This window comes from Lissotriton helveticus, chromosome 7, assembly GCF_964261635.1.
Source record: "Lissotriton helveticus chromosome 7, aLisHel1.1, whole genome shotgun sequence".
Taxonomy (NCBI): Eukaryota; Metazoa; Chordata; class Amphibia; order Caudata; family Salamandridae; genus Lissotriton; species Lissotriton helveticus.
This window is the reverse complement of record NC_136068.1, coordinates 2,151,486-2,168,637: the sequence shown is the minus strand read 5'-3', so window position 1 is coordinate 2,168,637 and position 17,152 is coordinate 2,151,486. Positions and strand designations below refer to the sequence as shown.

The window sequence follows — 17,152 nt, the reverse complement described above, 5'->3', positions numbered from 1 at the left end:
CCACGAACTGTCCAATGCCCTGGCAGACGAGATGGAAGCAGCACTGAATCGACCCACGGCTGCGCAGCGAACATCCACGATCAAGGTGGAGAAGGTGGATGTGATCCGCAGACGACCTCCCCAGTCCAAAGGAGGTGCGAGAGCGCCGCAGACTTCCATGTGCGGCAACTGTGGCATGTAACAACCAACGGGAGGCAACTGTTTCGCGAGAGGAAAAACACGCTCACAGTGTGGCAAGCTCAACCATTTTGCCAAAGTCTGCAGGAGTGGGGGAGGGCGTTGCAACATCCCTGGCCCTCGCAGGCTTGCCCCGGGGTGCGACAGCTGATACTGGAGGATCCCGGCCCCTGTGGTGATGACACACGGACAAGCTTCGACCCTGAAATGGAGGAAGATGGCGTGTTCTTCGTGTCTTTCGTGTCTTTCGTTGGCAGCGAGGGCTCCAGGAGACGGCCACCGCCCATGTGCGACATCACCGAGGCAGGATCCCCGGTGCACGCACTGATAGATACTGGTGCGTCGGTCAATGTACTGGACAGCGTCCAATATGAGAAGCTCGTACCTCGTCCACCCCTCTTACCGTCCAAAGCAAAGATATACACGTATGACAGCAACAAACCGCTCCCTCTGCGAGGGGTCATGGAGGTAAAGATTACCAGCAATGGCTGGAGTCTGAACACAAGATTCCACGTCACGGAAGGAAAGAGAGGAACCCTCCTTAGTTGCCACACGGCAGAAGACTTAGAGCTTGTATTTTTTGTCAACCAAGTGCACAAGTTGCACGCACGTGAAATGCTCAAGGACGTCCCCATGCTGTTCAAAGGCTTAGGTTGTCTAAAAGGGAAGACATTCAAGCTGCACGTGGACTCCAAGGTCCAGCCCATGGTGCTGAGGAACCGGAGGGTGCCATTCCACCTGCGGCTGGATGACATCGTTGCCGATTTGAACGGCGCAAAATGGTTCACGAAGTTGGATCTCAACTCGGGTATCACCAACTTGAGCTCCAACCCGACAGCTGGAACATCACCACGGTTTCCACCCACGTTGGTCTATGTCGCTACAAAAGGCTGAGTTTCGGCGTCTCGTAGGCAGCAGAGGTGTTCCAAAACGCCATAAGGGAGATGCTCTCCGGACTGCCAGGAGTAATCAACTTAAGCGACGACATACTCGTATTCTCCAAGACTCCCGAAGACCACCATACACACCTCCAGGCCATGTTGCAACGCCTGGCGGACAATGGACGCACTCTATACCGAGTGAAGTGTTCCTTCTACAGGGAGTCGGTTGATTTCTTTGGCGACATCTTCTCTAGAGATGGGCTGTGCCTGGATCTGAGGAAGGCGGAAGCCATCCGGTCAGCCCCAAGACCTACGACGGCCATTAAAGTCCAAAGTTTCTTGGGGAAGGCCACGTACTGTGGCCAGTTCATCCCTAACCTCGCATCCATCTCTGAGCCGCTCCGCGTCCTGACAAAAGCGGGACAACCATGGGCCTGGTCCGCTAAAGAAGACGTGGCATTTCAGGCAGTCAAAGATGCACTCATCGACAATCGAGTCATGGCATACTTCCGCCCGAATAGGCGCACAGAGGTCGTAGTAGACTTCAGTCCTGTCGGACTAGGAGCTGTCCTAATGCAGGAGACGGAGTCAAGAGACTGGGTTGCCACTGCATACGCCAGTTGAGCGCTGACCGCCACCGAAATGCGATATGCTCAAATAGAACGAGAGGCGCTAGCCATAAAATGGGCGTGCCAGCACTTCCATCTATACCTCTACGGCCATGAGTTCCGGGTGATCACGGATCACAAACCCCTCGTCACGCTCTTCGCTGGAACCACAATGCTTGTACCTCCACGGATTGAGAGATGGGCAGTGCAGCTCCAGGCTTATCGCTTTGAGGTGCACTTCCGACCAGGGGCCAACAACCCGGCCGACTTCCTGTCGCGCCATCCTGGTGCACACATGCCATCTCTCACGCTGGAGGATGACGAGAACGTCGAAGACTTTGTCCAGATGATCTCTCAAGAGGCATGTCCGGTCGCACTCATGCTGGAAGACGTGGGGAAGGCCACAGGGTCCGACGAGTGCCTCACCAGAGTGAGATCCCTCACGACGGAAGAACAAAACTTTCAACAGCAAGTGTGGAGAGCTCAGAGTGAACTCAGCTAAGGTCCTCATGGCGTGATTCTCCGGGGAACCTCCCTCGTAATCCCAACAAGCCTGCAGAAAGAAGTGATCGGTCTGGCGCATCAATGCCACCAGGGCGCTTCCAAAACCAAGGTCAGACTCAGAAGCAAGGTGTGGTTTCCAGGGATGGTTCTCATGGTTGAAGAAATAGTGTGCAACTGTCACTCCTGCAACATCACGAGCAGAGACCCGACGCCGCACCCGGTAATCACCGAAGACCCGTGTCAGGATCCATGGTCCAAACTGAGCATTGATTTCGGATTGTTTCCAGATGGACGAAACACCCTGGTGCTCGTCGATTCGCATTCAGATTTCCGGTGGTGGAAGTGGTGCCATCGATGGCGTTCTCCAACGTCACGGCGGTGTTGGATCGCACATTTGCAATGATGGGCCTGCCCGACGAGATCCGGTCAGATAACGGGCCACCGTTCCAGGGCAGAGAGTTCCAGGCCTACCTGGCCTCCCGTGGCGTAAGGCACAGAAAGATCACCCCGCAGTGGCCCCATGCCAATGGCGAGGTAGAGCGGTTCAAGCGAACCATGAACCATGCCCTCGGGTTCGGGGTAGACAAAGTAGATGAGGCCGATCAGTGCCTCTCACAGTTTCTCAGCGCCTATAGCCAGACCCCTCACTGCACCACCCGGTGTGTCCCGGCACACCTGCTGTTTCAGAAGATCCCCAGGGACTGTGTGCCGGCTGACCCATCCTGGAATCCACCGGACTTAGACCAGAACGCTACACAAGGAAGAAGGAAGTCGTCCAACGACAAGGCGAAACCAGGCTCGAAGAGCCCAACCAATCAACATTGTAGTTGGCGACAGAGTGATAATAAAAGACCGTCACCCGAACTGGAAGTACCGCATTGCATATGAACCTGAAGTGTGGGAAGTAGTCAACACCCACGGGACCATGGTATCGGCCATGCGAGGCACCCGGGTGGTCACCAGAAACACATCTTTGTTCAAGAGAGTCCCTGATGATCTATCAACCGAAGAGCTGGAGTACGGAGAAGAAACTATCCCCGTGGAGATCCCAAGGCGTCAACAGGAAGAAACGCAGACACAGTCTTGGAGAGAACCAGAAGCAACAGAAGTCAGGGAGGATCCTGCGGTGTGTGAGACCATCCCCGCGGAGGATCCTGCAGGGTCGGAAGCAAGCAAGAACTCCCGGAGCGAGAAGTATGGTCTCCGGCCAAATCCGACACCCAGCTAGAGACTGAAAGACTTTGCGTGGTGCGCACACAAGATCTGAGTGCTCCCCAGAGAAGATCCTATGTATCCGAAAGATTGGAGGGCTGTAATTACGGAGCCACCCGGCCTGTTCACACACGCATTCCGAGGGCGGGCTCGCCCGAGGGAATAAATAAAGGGGCGCAAGACCGCTCGGGGTTTTCGGCCCAGAGTAGTAACTCTAGTGTTAGCGTCAGTTATTCATTTAGCAAAGGCCCAATCCTGCAGCCTAGGGTTGCCCTTGCCCCGGTGACCGCCGTCACCACAGGGGGGACCCTGCAGGGGGTTGGGGCGGCCACTGCGGGAGTAGGGGGGGAACACTGCAGGGAGGGCTGCGCCGTCCCCTCGCGCCCAGTCTACGGATCATGAAGTCCTGCCGTCGAGAGCCCGGGTGAAGGAGCCGCCACCCCGCGGAGTCGGTCACCCCGGGCCCCAGGGCTGAGGCAGGCTCGAGCCCCGGGGCTGAGGCGGGCTCGGGCCCCGGGGCTGAGGCGGGCTCGGGCCCCGGGGCTGAGGAGGGCTCAGGCCCCGGGGCTGAGGAGGGCTCAGGGCATCCTTCACCTGCCTGCTCCCTCATCCCGCTCCAAGATGGCGACCGCGGTGCGCACACCTGCTGTCCGTCTTCAGTTTCTATCCTGACACATACTTCTGTTTCCCCCCCACACAGACACCGTAGGTCGCCCTGTGTCTTCCTTTAATTTATTTATGGGTTTTTATACAGCGCTGACTTTACCCGAAGGCGTCAGAAGGTTCACAATAGGAACAGTAATGATACATGAGGAGAACATTACAAGAGAACAAATTACAAAAGCAAACGTTAAATTACATGAGGCAAAGGTGACATTCACTTAAAACCCGGCGGGCCCCCCTCCTGTCTCAATCCCGGGACTGACGCCCCCTCCTCTCAGCCTCACTGACACCGCGGCCCCGTCGCAGGCCTTACTTCCGGGATCGCGCGGGATGGCTGACACACGACAGGGCCCGGCTCTACTCGCCCATTACAAGATGGCTGACACCACAGCGATCCCATCAGAATGTCTCGCTCTGCCCAATCCAAGATGGCTGTCAGGCCGCAGGCGTCCCGTGGTCCTTCTTCGGTGTCGCTGATAGCAGCGCCGCGGTTGCACTACATCCCCCATGCTGCCCCGCGGGGCGGGCCGTCTCCCCGGTGACTGCTTTCACTTCCGGTGCGGAGGCCGCCGCTGCTGTTGTTGTGCTCTGCCTGCGGCGCCGTTGGAAGCCGCCGAGGAGGAGGAGAGGTGAGCGGCCGAGGCCCGAGCATGGCCCGCGGGGGAGCCGGAGCACGGCCAGCGGAGGTGCGTCCTCGGGGCTGGGGCCCTCGGGAGGGCGGCGGGGGTCAGGGGGTCCCGGGGGTGTCAGGGGCCCCTGGGGAGGGGCTCCGGAGGGTAGAGTCAGGGGCCCCAGGGGGAGCTGGAGGGTAGAGTCAGGGGGCCCCGGAGAGGGGTCTGGAGGGTAGAGTCATGGGGCCCCGGAGAGGGGTCTGGAGGGTAGAGTCAGGGGCCCCGGAGAGGGGTCTGGAGGGTAGAGTCAGGGGCCCCGGAGAGGGGTCTGGAGGGTAGAGTCAGGGGCCCCGGAGAGGGGTCTGGAGGGTAGAGTCAGGGGCCCCGGAGAGGGGTCTGGAGGGTAGAGTCATGGGGCCCCGGAGAGGGGTCTGGAGGGTAGAGTCAGGGGCCCCCGGAGAGGGGGTCTGGAGGGTAGAGTCAGGGGGCCCCCGGAGAGGGGGTCTGGAGGGTAGAGTCAGGGGCCCCGGAGAGGGGTCTGGAGGGTAGAGTCATGGGGCCCCGGAGAGGGGTCTGGAGGGTAGAGTCAGGGGCCCCCGGAGAGGGGGTCTGGAGGGTAGAGTCAGGGGGCCCCCGGAGAGGGGGTCTGGAGGGTAGAGTCAGGGGGCCCCTGGAGAGGGGGTCTGGAGGGTAGTCAGGGGGGCCCCGGAGAGGGGGTCTGGAGGGTAGAGTCAGGGGGCCCCCGGAGAGGGGGTCTGGAGGGTAGAGTCAGGGGGCCCCGGAGAGGGGTCTGGAGGGTAGAGTCAGGGGGCCCCTGGAGAGGGGGTCTGGAGGGTAGAGTCAGGGGGCCCCGGAGAGGGGTCTGGAGGGTAGAGTCAGGGGGCCCCCTGAGGAGAGGCCTGGAGGGTAGAGTCAGGGGGCCCCTGGAGAGGGGGTCTGGAGGGTAGAGTCAGGGGGCCCCTGGAGAGGGGGTCTGGAGGGTAGAGTCAGGGGGCCCCTGGAGAGGGGGTCTGGAGGGTAGAGTCATGGGGCCCCGGAGAGGGGTCTGGAGGGTAGAGTCAGGGGGCCCCCTGAGGAGAGGCCTGGAGGGTAGAGTCAGGGGGCCCCTGGAGAGGGGGTCTGGAGGGTAGAGTCATGGGGCCCCTGGAGAGGGGGTCTGGAGGGTAGAGTCAGGGGGCCCCCCGAGAGGGGTCTGAAGGGTAGAGTCATGGGGCCCCGGAGAGGGGGTCTGGAGGGTAGAGTCAGGGGGCCCCCGGAGAGGGGGTCTGGAGGGTAGAGTCAGGGGGCCCCTGGAGAGGTGTGGAGGGTAGAGCCAATGAGCCCCTGGGGATGGTAGAGTCAAGGGGCCCCTAAGGAGGTGCGAGGGGTCTGGATATAGTCACAGGCGGGCCCTTGGGGTGTGAAGGTAGATTTGGGGACCTTCTGAAGAGGACGAGTCCTAGAGGGGTCTGTATGTGAGGTCAGGGGGGTGTCCTAGAGGTGACGGAGCAGAGGGGGTGGGCCGGAGGTCAGTGGATGGAGGAGCTCTAGAGAGGGGACGGTGTGTATGTAAGGGGGGTGGATAGGTAGGAGGGCACAGGGGCAGCTCTAGGCTCATGGTGGCCCTGGGCAGGGAGTAGGGGGCCCCGGAAGAGGGGGCCGGGGCGGGGCGGACCGCGGAGGCCCATGAAAGGGGGGGGGGGGGGTCAGGGTGTTTGGAAGTGGAACAGACCTAGAGGCCGCCAAATCCTGGCCAGGGGCCGCCACGCAAGTATGTATCCATCCCCGGAGGATTATTATATTAAGGATATATATTGGCGTGGTGGCCCCTTGGGTTTGGTGGCCCTGTGCAGGTGCACAGCTTGCACATGGAGGGCGTCCTAGAGAAGAAAGAGCGGCTGGAGGGTAGAGGAGGGAGTTTGTAGAACTGTGTGTGGTGGCCTGCGGGTGTCTATAGAAGAAAATTGCTGGAGGTGAACATGCTAAAGGGAGGACAGTCCTGGGTGGGTGTCGGATGTGAAGCTTGAGAGGGTGGGTATCAAGAGACCTAGGGTGAGCTCTGGAGAATGGGTTGCTGTGGCTTCATTGGGTGACAGTAGAGAGGAAGCCTGGGCTGAAGGAGCAAAGGGCAGACGATTGTGGAGCGGGACAGGTTGGTGCTGCAGATTATGTGAAGGTGCAGGTCTTGGGGCGAACCTTTACAGGGGTGGAGGTAGATGGAGGAGCCTGGTGGTCTAAGGAGGGGAGTAGAGTTCAGGGTGTGGGTTAGGACCAGAAGTGATGTGAGCTTGAGGGCTGTTGTGCGTACCGTTCAGCCACACGTGGTTCAAGTGTTGCCCTGGGAGACGCAGAGCCACAGCCTCATCTGGCTGCTCTCGCCTGCTCTGCAGACGGTCACCCTAGAATGCCAGTGTCGAGGAACCGGACGCTTAGTGTTCCGTTGACCCAAACCCCACTACACTTCCAGTCTTCCACAATGGATCCCAAAACAATTTATGCATTATATTGCATAAGGCGAACTGGGTATCAAAGTAACACATGCAACACTACATCGAAATAGAACTAAAAAATTGTAGAAATAAAGCTCCTCCTTTCGAATCTTGACAGTTTTATTTCGCACAAACCTGTTCTCCTGCATATGTACAGCTGTTTAAAAATATATATATTTTAAAATAAGGGGACTTGCATTAGCCATGAGAGGCTTTTATTTGTTCTTTACAGACTCCACTGACTACTGTTCAATCTGAGATTTGAATAACCATCCTGGATTCAGGGGCACAGCTCCCATTGGTGCAGTGTACCCGGTTCCAGAGGTGGCGTGGGCCCCAGGGGCGGCAGTGGGCCCCGGAGTTGGCAGGGTACCAGTTCCAAAAGCCTCATGAGCCCTTGGGGCGCATCTAAATAACCATGCTGGAGTTACAAATTTGAACGAGCATTAAAAATGACTTGATTTTTTTTTTTTACTTTATTTTTCTTTAAAGAAATTATGATGGCAGGAGATTGTAAAACATACAATTATACATAAAAAAAAACACCAAAGATGTCATCAAAAGGAACATACAGGAAAGGAAAGGTTATACAATGCAATAAAGTAATTTTTAGTTAGAAAGCCAATTCTCAAAAGGTGCCCAATCTTTAGAGGCAAGCAGACGCCTTCTCCTCCCTCTCAGCAACTGAACCGACGTCTCCAATTTATGCCATGCAAGCATCCTTGCTTTCCAATGAGAGAAAATGGGGGGCTCAGGATTATTACCCCCAATATTAAAGATGACTTGACATTTCTTTTTATCTGGTAACATTTGTTGTGTGTTGACAGCCAGAGTTCAAAGACCGTCTAGTCTTCAGACAAATTGTACTTTATTCTTTTAACCTGGAGACTGATATTTACTTTTATTTTGATTACTGCAAAGTGTGGGGATTTTGTTCGGAAACTATCTGAAAATCTTGCTGGTGTGAAAGAAAAAGCTGTAGGATGTCACATTCTTCTAATTGTGGGGGGTAGCACTCTCAATATTGAGAAATGTCCTCCGGGCTCCTCAAATGTCCTTATAAGAAGGTTTCTTTCAAAGTCTAATACAAGATAAACTGCAAAGTTCAAACGGCAGTGATGCTCTAATTTTTAATCAAATTTTCTTCATGCATCTCGTTGTATTCACAAGTATACATTTCATGATGTCATCACGGTTTAATAAATGCACTCAAACTATCCCAATGCATTTCGGCATTTGAATCATGCCTTCTTCTGGGGACATGTTCTGTTAACAAAAAGAGAAAGTGATTGTACTCTAAGTATTGAATGAATGAGAAGGAGGCTAGTCACATGTATCAAACGTCATGGTGAAGTAGTCGTGCAGTTTGAGTTAGAAGTCGGTAAACGTGGTTCAAGGTGATTAAAAACGGTTACGAGTGGATTAGTGGTTAGACGGGGTGCTCAAGCATGCCTTTAACTTCAACGAAAGATCATTACTGACAAATTGCCGCGCTACAATACGTGGCTGACTCGGGGAAGGATGGTGCGGTGCGCGGCGGCTGTCCGCAATAAAGTGAAAGGTGAGGTGAAAAGAGTTTTACATCCGCAGTGCTTTTAGTTGAAGTGCACTTTTAAGAGTAGAGAAGTAAGTGCGTGGCTTACCGTGAACGTGCAAACAAGTTCCGACTCGCGGGTACAAAGCTTCTCGACCGGGCTTTTGGAAGACTTGACCCCGGAAGTATATTAAGGGGAAGTTATGGAGACGCGTAAGGCACGTTTCTTAAAGGTGCAGTGTATGAATTACCGAACGTGACGTGAAAACAGGAATCAAAGGAATAAGTGAGAATTAATAACGTGCTTAATCACGGTGATATTACTTAATAAGATAAGAGTGAATAGGAGTGTGTATGAGGGTAACCACACAGTGTATGGAACCGAATGGCTAACGTTCAATCAGATAATAATTGCTCATAACGTAAAACAAAAGCAACAACATGCGTCGTGATCTCATTATCAATGCTATTGACAAGTATGTACAAATTAGAAACAGGAGTTGCTTATAACAATGAGATGATCAATACTAGTACAATACGATGTGGTAATGAAGGTGACTGAGCTAATCACATAGCGCATTGTGGGAGCTACGGGCTGAAAAAACAGTCTGTTATAGATAACATAAATATTCCACACGATCATTTAGACCATGCGGTTTCATGCTGCACAATGTAAAAATCCAGTAATTCTCTCTTCTAAGCAGTTCAATGTGGTTATCTCTGCCTTCTTTTTTTGTTAACTGTTTCCAAGGCACAGTATCGTAATTGGCTAATTCCATGTCCGGCTTCTAGGAAATGTTGTGCCACAGTGGATTTGAGTTGTTTGGTTCTGATGTTGGACTTATGTTCATTGAGTCGTGTTTTTAGTTTCCTCTCGGTCTGTCCAACATAAATCTTCCCACAGGGGCATTTTAACATATATATACGTTGGAGGTATCGCAAGTCGCTGTGGCTCTAACCTTGATTTTGTTGCCCTTCATAGGGTGGTTAATAGTAGTTCCTTGAATAACACTATTACAGTGATTGCAATTTCTGCATGGAATTGTTCCTTTGAACTGGGTGATGGTGGATTTGGGAGTCTTAAGGAGTTCTCCTAAATTTTTGGCTCTGGTGTAGGCAAAGATCGGTTGATTGTCAAAAATCTTATTGAAGTCAGGTTCTATCCTGAGGATCTCCCAATGTTTTTTGATCTGCTTGAATTTGTTACTGGCTGTGGAATATTTAGACACGACGGTGATTGAATCTCTTTTGGGTATGATTATGCTGGATAGTAAATCATTTCTAGATTTGGTCTCACATCGTTGTTTGGCCTGCTCGAGGACTGGGTCTGGGTACCCTCGAGATTTGAACCTCTGTATGGTAGTTTGAACTTCCTTCTCGAAATGATCAATGTCCGAGGTAATCCTTTTTGCCATGATAAATTGGCTGTATGGTAAGTGGTTTTTCAAAGGTTGTGGGTGAAAGCTTGAGTAATGTAGTGTGTTATTCCTGTCCGTTGACTTGCGGAATGAACTGGTCTTGAATTCTGTGGTGGTGTTGGTAACTTTAACATCCAGGAATGTTATGGATTCAGTTTGGCTCTCCTAGGTGAATTGGATCCATTGATCAATCGTGTTGAGTTTAGACAGTTGTTGCTGCAGGATGTTTCGTGGACCATGCCAGATTAGAAAAATGTCATCAAGGAATCTTACAAACATTTTTAAATGGTCAGTCCATTCTGTCTTGTTGAGGATGTGGTCTTCTTCAAATCTATGCATGAAAATATTAGCATATGCTGGTGCTGCTGAATTGCCCATGGACGTTCCGGTCATTTGTTGGTACCAATTGTCTTTCCATGTAAAATAACTGTGGAACAGTGTAAATTGTAGGAGTTCCATTAAGAAGAGTTTTAAATCGTTATCCAATTCAGTTCTCAACAAGCAATATTCGATGGCTTCTATGCCCATAGAGTGGGGGATGGAGGTGTATAACGATGATACATCTACTGTACACAGTAACAGCTGGCTATAGTCCTCTATTTGCACTTGACTGAGTTTTTTGAGAAAGTCTGTGGTGTCTCTGATGAAAGTGGGTAAGGTGATGAGAATGGGCTGTAAGTATTTGTCTAAGAATTTTCCCACAGGATCGTGGATGCTGCCACATGTAGAGACAATAGGTCTGCATGGAGGTGTTTGAAGATTTTTATGTATTTTGGGAACCAAAAAGAATTTGGGACTTTTAGGATATTTCGTGACTAAGTATTTGGTAGTTTTATCAGAAATTACTTCATTTTCAAGGGCTGAGTTTAGTATGTTGTCGAGTCTTTCCTTGAACTGAACGGTGGGATTGTTTTGTAACTTCTGGTATGTGTTGGTGTCCGAGAGGTGAAGGGATGCCTGTTGTTCGTAATATGATGTGTTGAGGATAACGATAGCTCCACCTTTATCTGCCTTGACGCAGGTTATCTCATTGTTGTTCGAAATGGATTTAAAGGTTTCGATCTCTTTGATGGTGTAGTTCTTGTTTTTGAATCGACCGTTGCAGTTGAGTTTGGATAAGTCATTCCTGACAAGAGTCTCATACGTATCAAGGGTCTTGTGTGAGACAGGTGCTAGAAAGTTGCTTTTGGGGCGTAAGCCTCTGAGTTGATCGGGCTGAAGATCTACAGATGTTTGTATTACGTTTTGAAAAAAATGCTTTAGGCGTAATTTCCTCATGAGTTTGTAAAATGCAATTTCCAACTCGAGTCTGTTGGTCTGAGCCGTGGGAATGAATGACGTGCCTTTTTGTAAAATCCTTGTTTGAATTTTGCTGAAGTTGAAATCAGAGATGTTAATAACCAAATTGTCAGTTACTTCACTTTGGGTTTGACTTTCTTGCTCGTTACTGTTCTTGTTTGGGGGGGTTCTTTGGTTTTTTCTTTTGGCCCTCCTGGATCTTCGCGTGGGTCCTGACCTAATTCTAAAAAAGGCTCGTCCGATGTTGAGGCGGTTTCAGTGTTTGTTAAGGTGCCTTGAACATTAGATATTGGTTTCTGTGTTATGAACCTGGGTCTTCTCCCTTGTTGGTTGGTTGTATCCTCTTCTGAGGATGAGGTCTCAGTGTTGTGCGCCCAGTAACAACCCTTTTGTATACATTCTTCTAATTCACAACAAAAGTTAAATGAACTTCGCAGATATTTCAAAATTAAAAGGCACAAATGAAGTGTTTTTTTCCTAATTCTAAAGTTATTATCGAAAGAAAGATATCAATAGCTATAAAGTAAATCAAGACCGTTAAGGTGCAAATGACTTTTATCAGCTGAAACCCAATTTTGACGCATAATAGTTTGTGTTGTGTCGTTTTATCAGTAAAATTGTATCTGCAAATTTAGTGGTCATTTCAGAGTATTGTTTTTTAATGACAGTGGGTACCGCACATTCTTTAGTAATATATTTGTGACCGTGTGTTCCTAAATGTAACACCAGCTACTCAGTACCCCCTTAATGCCCTCCTGCGGAATTGGTGTGGCTTTTTTGCAACACTTATTCTTTGCGTGATGCTTGGATTTTACAGAATCCCTATGAGTTCAGTCTGAACATAGTTCCAGTGCACACTGCCTACCAGGGTGACAGGAGCTCCCACAGCACTGGGAGGTTGCACTTCACTTCCTCTGACTCCCTCCACTGCAAGAATCGGGCCTTGAGCAGCAGAATCTACTGAAGCCCCCGCTGGGGTCCTGCAAAGGCCTCATTGTGCACCGAATGACTGGCAGGGCAGTCCGACTCCTCACTTTAGTAAATGCAAGGTTTACCAGTCGGCCATGGCTACCTCACTCCACTAGATGTCCAAGAAGAAGTTCTGCCCATGCTGCTGGGTGGTGTATGAAGACAAGACGGTCATAGTAATTGTGAGAAGTTGGCCTGATATGTGATGTCCACTATTCTAGTGGGCACCCTGTATCAGTCCAAACAACCCTTATGGTGATGGTTGCAAAGTCAACCTTATAGGCCAGCTTTCCTAGTGGTAGCATGGACAAAGCAGTCTAAGGCTAAAACTTCAGAGAGCATGTGAAGCCAGTTGTTGTACCATATGTAACCCCTTAATTACCAAATGAAAGGACACCACACAGGTTATATATAAAATATATATGTATTTATTATTAACACAACCCCTCTGAACTCTTTATGAGGTCAGAGGCCAAAGCACATAACAAGTTACTCAATTATCATACAATAAGTTGCACAATATACAGTCGAGCCCTAGGGGCGTTGCAAACCATATACTAAAATAGTGGTATAAGGACCACGTCACGAACGGAGAATAGGCCTAGGGAATCGCTGGGGCTACACTGAGCTAACGAGAGTTGGGAAGCAGGAGGTCCACGGGAGGCGTGTGCAGTGTCTAAACACACACGCGAGTTACCATATGGATATAATGGGAACGTAAGAGTTAGAAACTAGTTGATTTAGGACACTTCCGGGTGGACTAGGAGAAAGCTACTTAAAACTAGGACCCTTGGATAGTCAATACCCACAGGAGCACCGGAGTACTCTTGTTACCTCACCCACAGGAGCCGGGTGCATAGGTGTCAAGTTGTGTCTGGTTTCGTCGCTGAATCCTATGGAGACCTGTAAAAAGATGCTGCAGGCGACCAGGGGAGAAGTGTTCGGTTGGATCCAAGGGTGGACCGAGGATGAAGAGTAGCTGAAAGAAGAGGGGACAGAGTCTGGGTCACTAGCCAGTGACCAGGAAGGAACCAGGCGATGTCGTGAAGCAATCAGGTGATGTCGTGAAGCTTGTCTCTGCAGCCACGTGGACCAGAAGGCGTCGATGATGACCAGGCGCTGGATATGGACTTTCCCACGAAGGATCTCGCTGTCGGCGGTGTCAGCTTCCGGATTGAAGTCGACAGGCCTTGGCAAATGCAACCCACGCAGGAATCGAATATTCGCTTCGAGGCAGACCAGCAAGGTCTGGGGAGCTTCTCCTTTTCAGGGAAGCAGTAGCAAGCCTGGTGCAACCAGGCAAGCGGTGCAAATTCAAAGGTTCGTGTCACAGAGGCCACTAGCCAGCGGGCAAGTGACCGGACAGACGCGTCGAGCACAAATGTACCAGCAGGCCCCACGCGGCACTCGGTGAGTGTGGAGGGCTGTGCGTCGGTGCAAAAGGTGCTTGGGGCTGGGGCTTCTCAATCCCCAATGCACAACTTTGAGGGTGCCTCAGAAGCTGCACACGTAGCAATGAGCAGGTTTTTCAAGATGTCCAGTCCCACGTCTCTCGTCGCCTCCACGGGTATCAGCTTTGCTGTGGCTGTGGATCGGGGTCAAAGAAGTCTGGAAGTCCAGGTCTTGTTGGGCTCTGTTCTCGGGCTCCGGCGGGAGCGTCGACAAAGCAAACCGCAGATCGCTTGATGGTGCCTGTTTGCACAGGGTGGTCATTCCTTGACCACAAGGGAGATTCTTCAGTCTTCTAGTTGCAGTAGAATGTCGAAGGTCCAGAGTTTCGTTTCAAGTTTCAGTTCAGGATAAATCTAAAGTCTCTAGACTCAGCTCCTACCTTTATAGTAATCAAAGGGGCTGGATTACCTGCTAGGTCCCTCCTATGGGTGGGACCAGGGAAGGGTGTGGTTACACCCCTTCCCCTTTGTCCAGTTTCGCCCCAGAGCTGGGGCTGGAGTGCCCCAGCAACTGGTTTGAACCGGACTATGCATGGAGCACCTTGTGTGCCCCAGGCAGTATCTCATTTCATTCAGCCCTCCCTGCCCCAATACACTAAGGCCTGTCTGGGTGGTGTAGCACCTCCCAAGGCAGGAAATGTATTGTCCAAGCCTCCCTCGCTGGAAGAACTCCCAGCAGCAGGTGGTCAGACTTCTGTCTGTGGCAGCAGCATCCATTTTGTGATGCTGAGGCTCTGGTTATCTTTAACCCTCTAGAAGGGTGGAATGCTACCCCCGCCGCCAGAACTGGCGAGGGGGTAGTATTCCAAAGCATATGACACCTTACACGACATGTTTTGATAGAGCCAAACCAAAGTTAGCAATAACCACGAGGATTATAATGCACTTAAGAGTATATGGTATGGCTATATCATAGAACAGCTATAAGGACATGGTTCCGAAAGCTGCAGACCGGCTCAGCTCATGCTAGAGCACCCTCTCACATAAAACCAAGCACTCTGCATTCAGGATTGTTAAGGCCTGCCATAGGAGTGACTTATAGGTATATATGTGTCTATATATAATGGTAGGTATAGGGATACTATATCTAAGCAAGGGGTGATTACACAACCTTGCCCCAGCTGAGTGATCAGCCAGCTGTGACAATCTGGATGGCCAGCCAGGGGTGGCATAATTCATGCTGCAGCCCCTGGTAGGCCTTGGATGCACCTATGCCCTGGGTACCTATGGTACACTATGCAGGGGCTCACAAGGTGACCCAACATCCAATTAGGTATGTACCTAAAGTACATGGAGTCCATTTTACAGTGAGAGCAGATAGCCTGGGGCCCTGGTTAGCAGGATCCCAGGCCAACTAAGTCGAAAACCAGCTAAACACTAGGCAAACAGTTGGGGGTAACCCTAGTCCGATATCCATCCTCCTACACTATCACTTGCTTCAGCCAGACTGGGGCATGGCAGGCAAAAGCAGTTATCAAAAGAACATGGACTTTCTTAGGACTGAGTGCTGGAACTGGAAAAATGAATTATTTGAGCATTTGTTTTTATTGAAAAAAAATGCACAGGAAGTTTTGAACAACTTCATGGGGTTGCTAAGGCACAGTTTTCCTTATTAAAACCAAAAGTAGAAACAGTTGACCTTATGAGGCCTGTGGAAACCGGCCTGAATCTCAAACCAGATACTGCGATACTGAGAGGGGGGAGACTTGAGTAACTGTTCTACGCTGTAATGAAGAAAATGTGGATAAGATCACAACTGGGAGTGCAGAGTTAAGGGCCCGCCTTGGTTCTCAGAGCCCAGGGACGAGTTGAGCCATGTGAACATTTATCATGGAAATTGCACAGCACGTATTATGCAAAAATGCGATTGGCTTCAAAATTTTAAAAAACATAGGGGGATATTCTCAAGAACGTGTGATAAACATTGTAAAATCAGCGTAACACAACTTTGCACATCGAAGTCCATCGCGACAAAATAACACCACTTTAAGGTTTTATTCCCAACCCGGCGGCACCATGCGGTAGTAGCAGTATAACCCGCCAAATGACTGCGTAAAACCAACGTGACAGAAAAAATACAAAACAGAAATGCGAAAAAAGTGGCGCTGCCACAAATCGCGATACAAAAATCAGCCGCAACAAGCGACAGGCCTGCAATGATTGAAAGTCCGGTGGGGCGAGGAGATCAGTAATGGGGTATGAGTGATCAGCAGCTTTCAGTCCGAAAACATTTAGATGTTTTTGGTTCAGATTGAGTGAGCTTGGGTGGGAGTGAGCTGGGCTGGTGGCGTAGAAGGGCGATTAGAGCGAGGGATCCTACCAGTGGCAAGGATGGCCAGAATCTTTGTGTTGGAGGGTTAGTTGGGATTGATGTATGTGTTGCTCAGCATTTCCTCTTCTAGTTGTGACATTCCGGTCATGGTACGTCTGGGTTTAAGGTGATATTGATTGAAAGGCATAGTGTACGAAGTGGTGGAGCGTGAGGAGTTAAAGTGCATATGAGTGACGGGATCATTGCTTAGCGTGGTCGTGTGATTAAGAAGCGAGTTTGGGCAGGTCTTGATGTCCTTTTGTAGCGAGGCGATTTCTTCCAGTATAGTATTGATTTTGAGTTCCAGGCGGGTGATTATGGGGATCAGTTGAGATGTGCATGGCTCTAGGGCGCAGAGTATGGAAGACTGGTGGTCCTCGTGAGTTAGGATGAGGGTAGTTCAGGGACTGAAGATTCAGGTGTGGTTGTTTGGGCCGAATTTGCAGGGGAACTGGGTCTTGATGGGGGAAGATAATTCTTGTGGTGTGATCATAGTTTCGTAGGGATTAAGGAAGGGGTGGATGTATTGGGTGTAGTTGGTGTGTGGGGCGTTCGGCTTGGTTAGGAGAGTGTGTGGATATGTTCTGTGGGGTGGCAGGTAGATTGAGCTTGAGAACTGATGGCAAGGAGGTGCACAGAGAGGGGAAGTGGCGGTCGAAGATTGAGAGGTTTTGTTTCTATAGATCTGAACAGTTCACCGCCAAACATTTGAGATGGGGGAGCTAGTGATTTTGAATCCATATGGAATGTTAATTGTGTTAGTTACATGTAGGTGCTGTAGGACGTGTTTTCTCAATTTGGCAGGTTTCTTGGTGTAGAAGATGTCTGTTATAAGGCCCCCATGCTTTGAGCTGTAGTAAATGTCTGTAATTAGTGTTTCTGGATGTTTGAGGAGTTTGTTCTTGTTGTTTTTCGTGGCATGTTTGGAGGGATTGCAGAAGTTTTATGTGGTTGTAGTTGGGACCATTTCTGTCCACTGCGGGCCATGTGAGGCCATAGTTAGGTGAGAAGGATGTGATTTCAATGTAGTGGGGCGGAGAGGTAGT

The 17,152-nt window shown here is 50.7% G+C and overlaps 1 protein-coding gene across 2 annotated transcripts in view; it reads left to right on the top strand.

Moving 5' to 3' along the window:
- Positions 1-4,579: 4,579 nt before the first annotated feature.
- The window catches only part of LOC144767918 (putative ATP-dependent RNA helicase DDX6), a 189,064-nt gene continuing 176,491 nt past the window's right edge, over positions 4,580-17,152 (top strand). The window contains exon 1 of one of the 2 annotated variants that reach the window (XM_078651257.1): positions 4,580-4,674. The gene's annotated coding sequence lies outside the window, so the exon portion shown is untranslated. Of the gene's footprint in view, positions 4,732-17,152 lie in introns of both variants that reach the window. The other variant, XM_078651256.1, reaches the window with a different exon arrangement.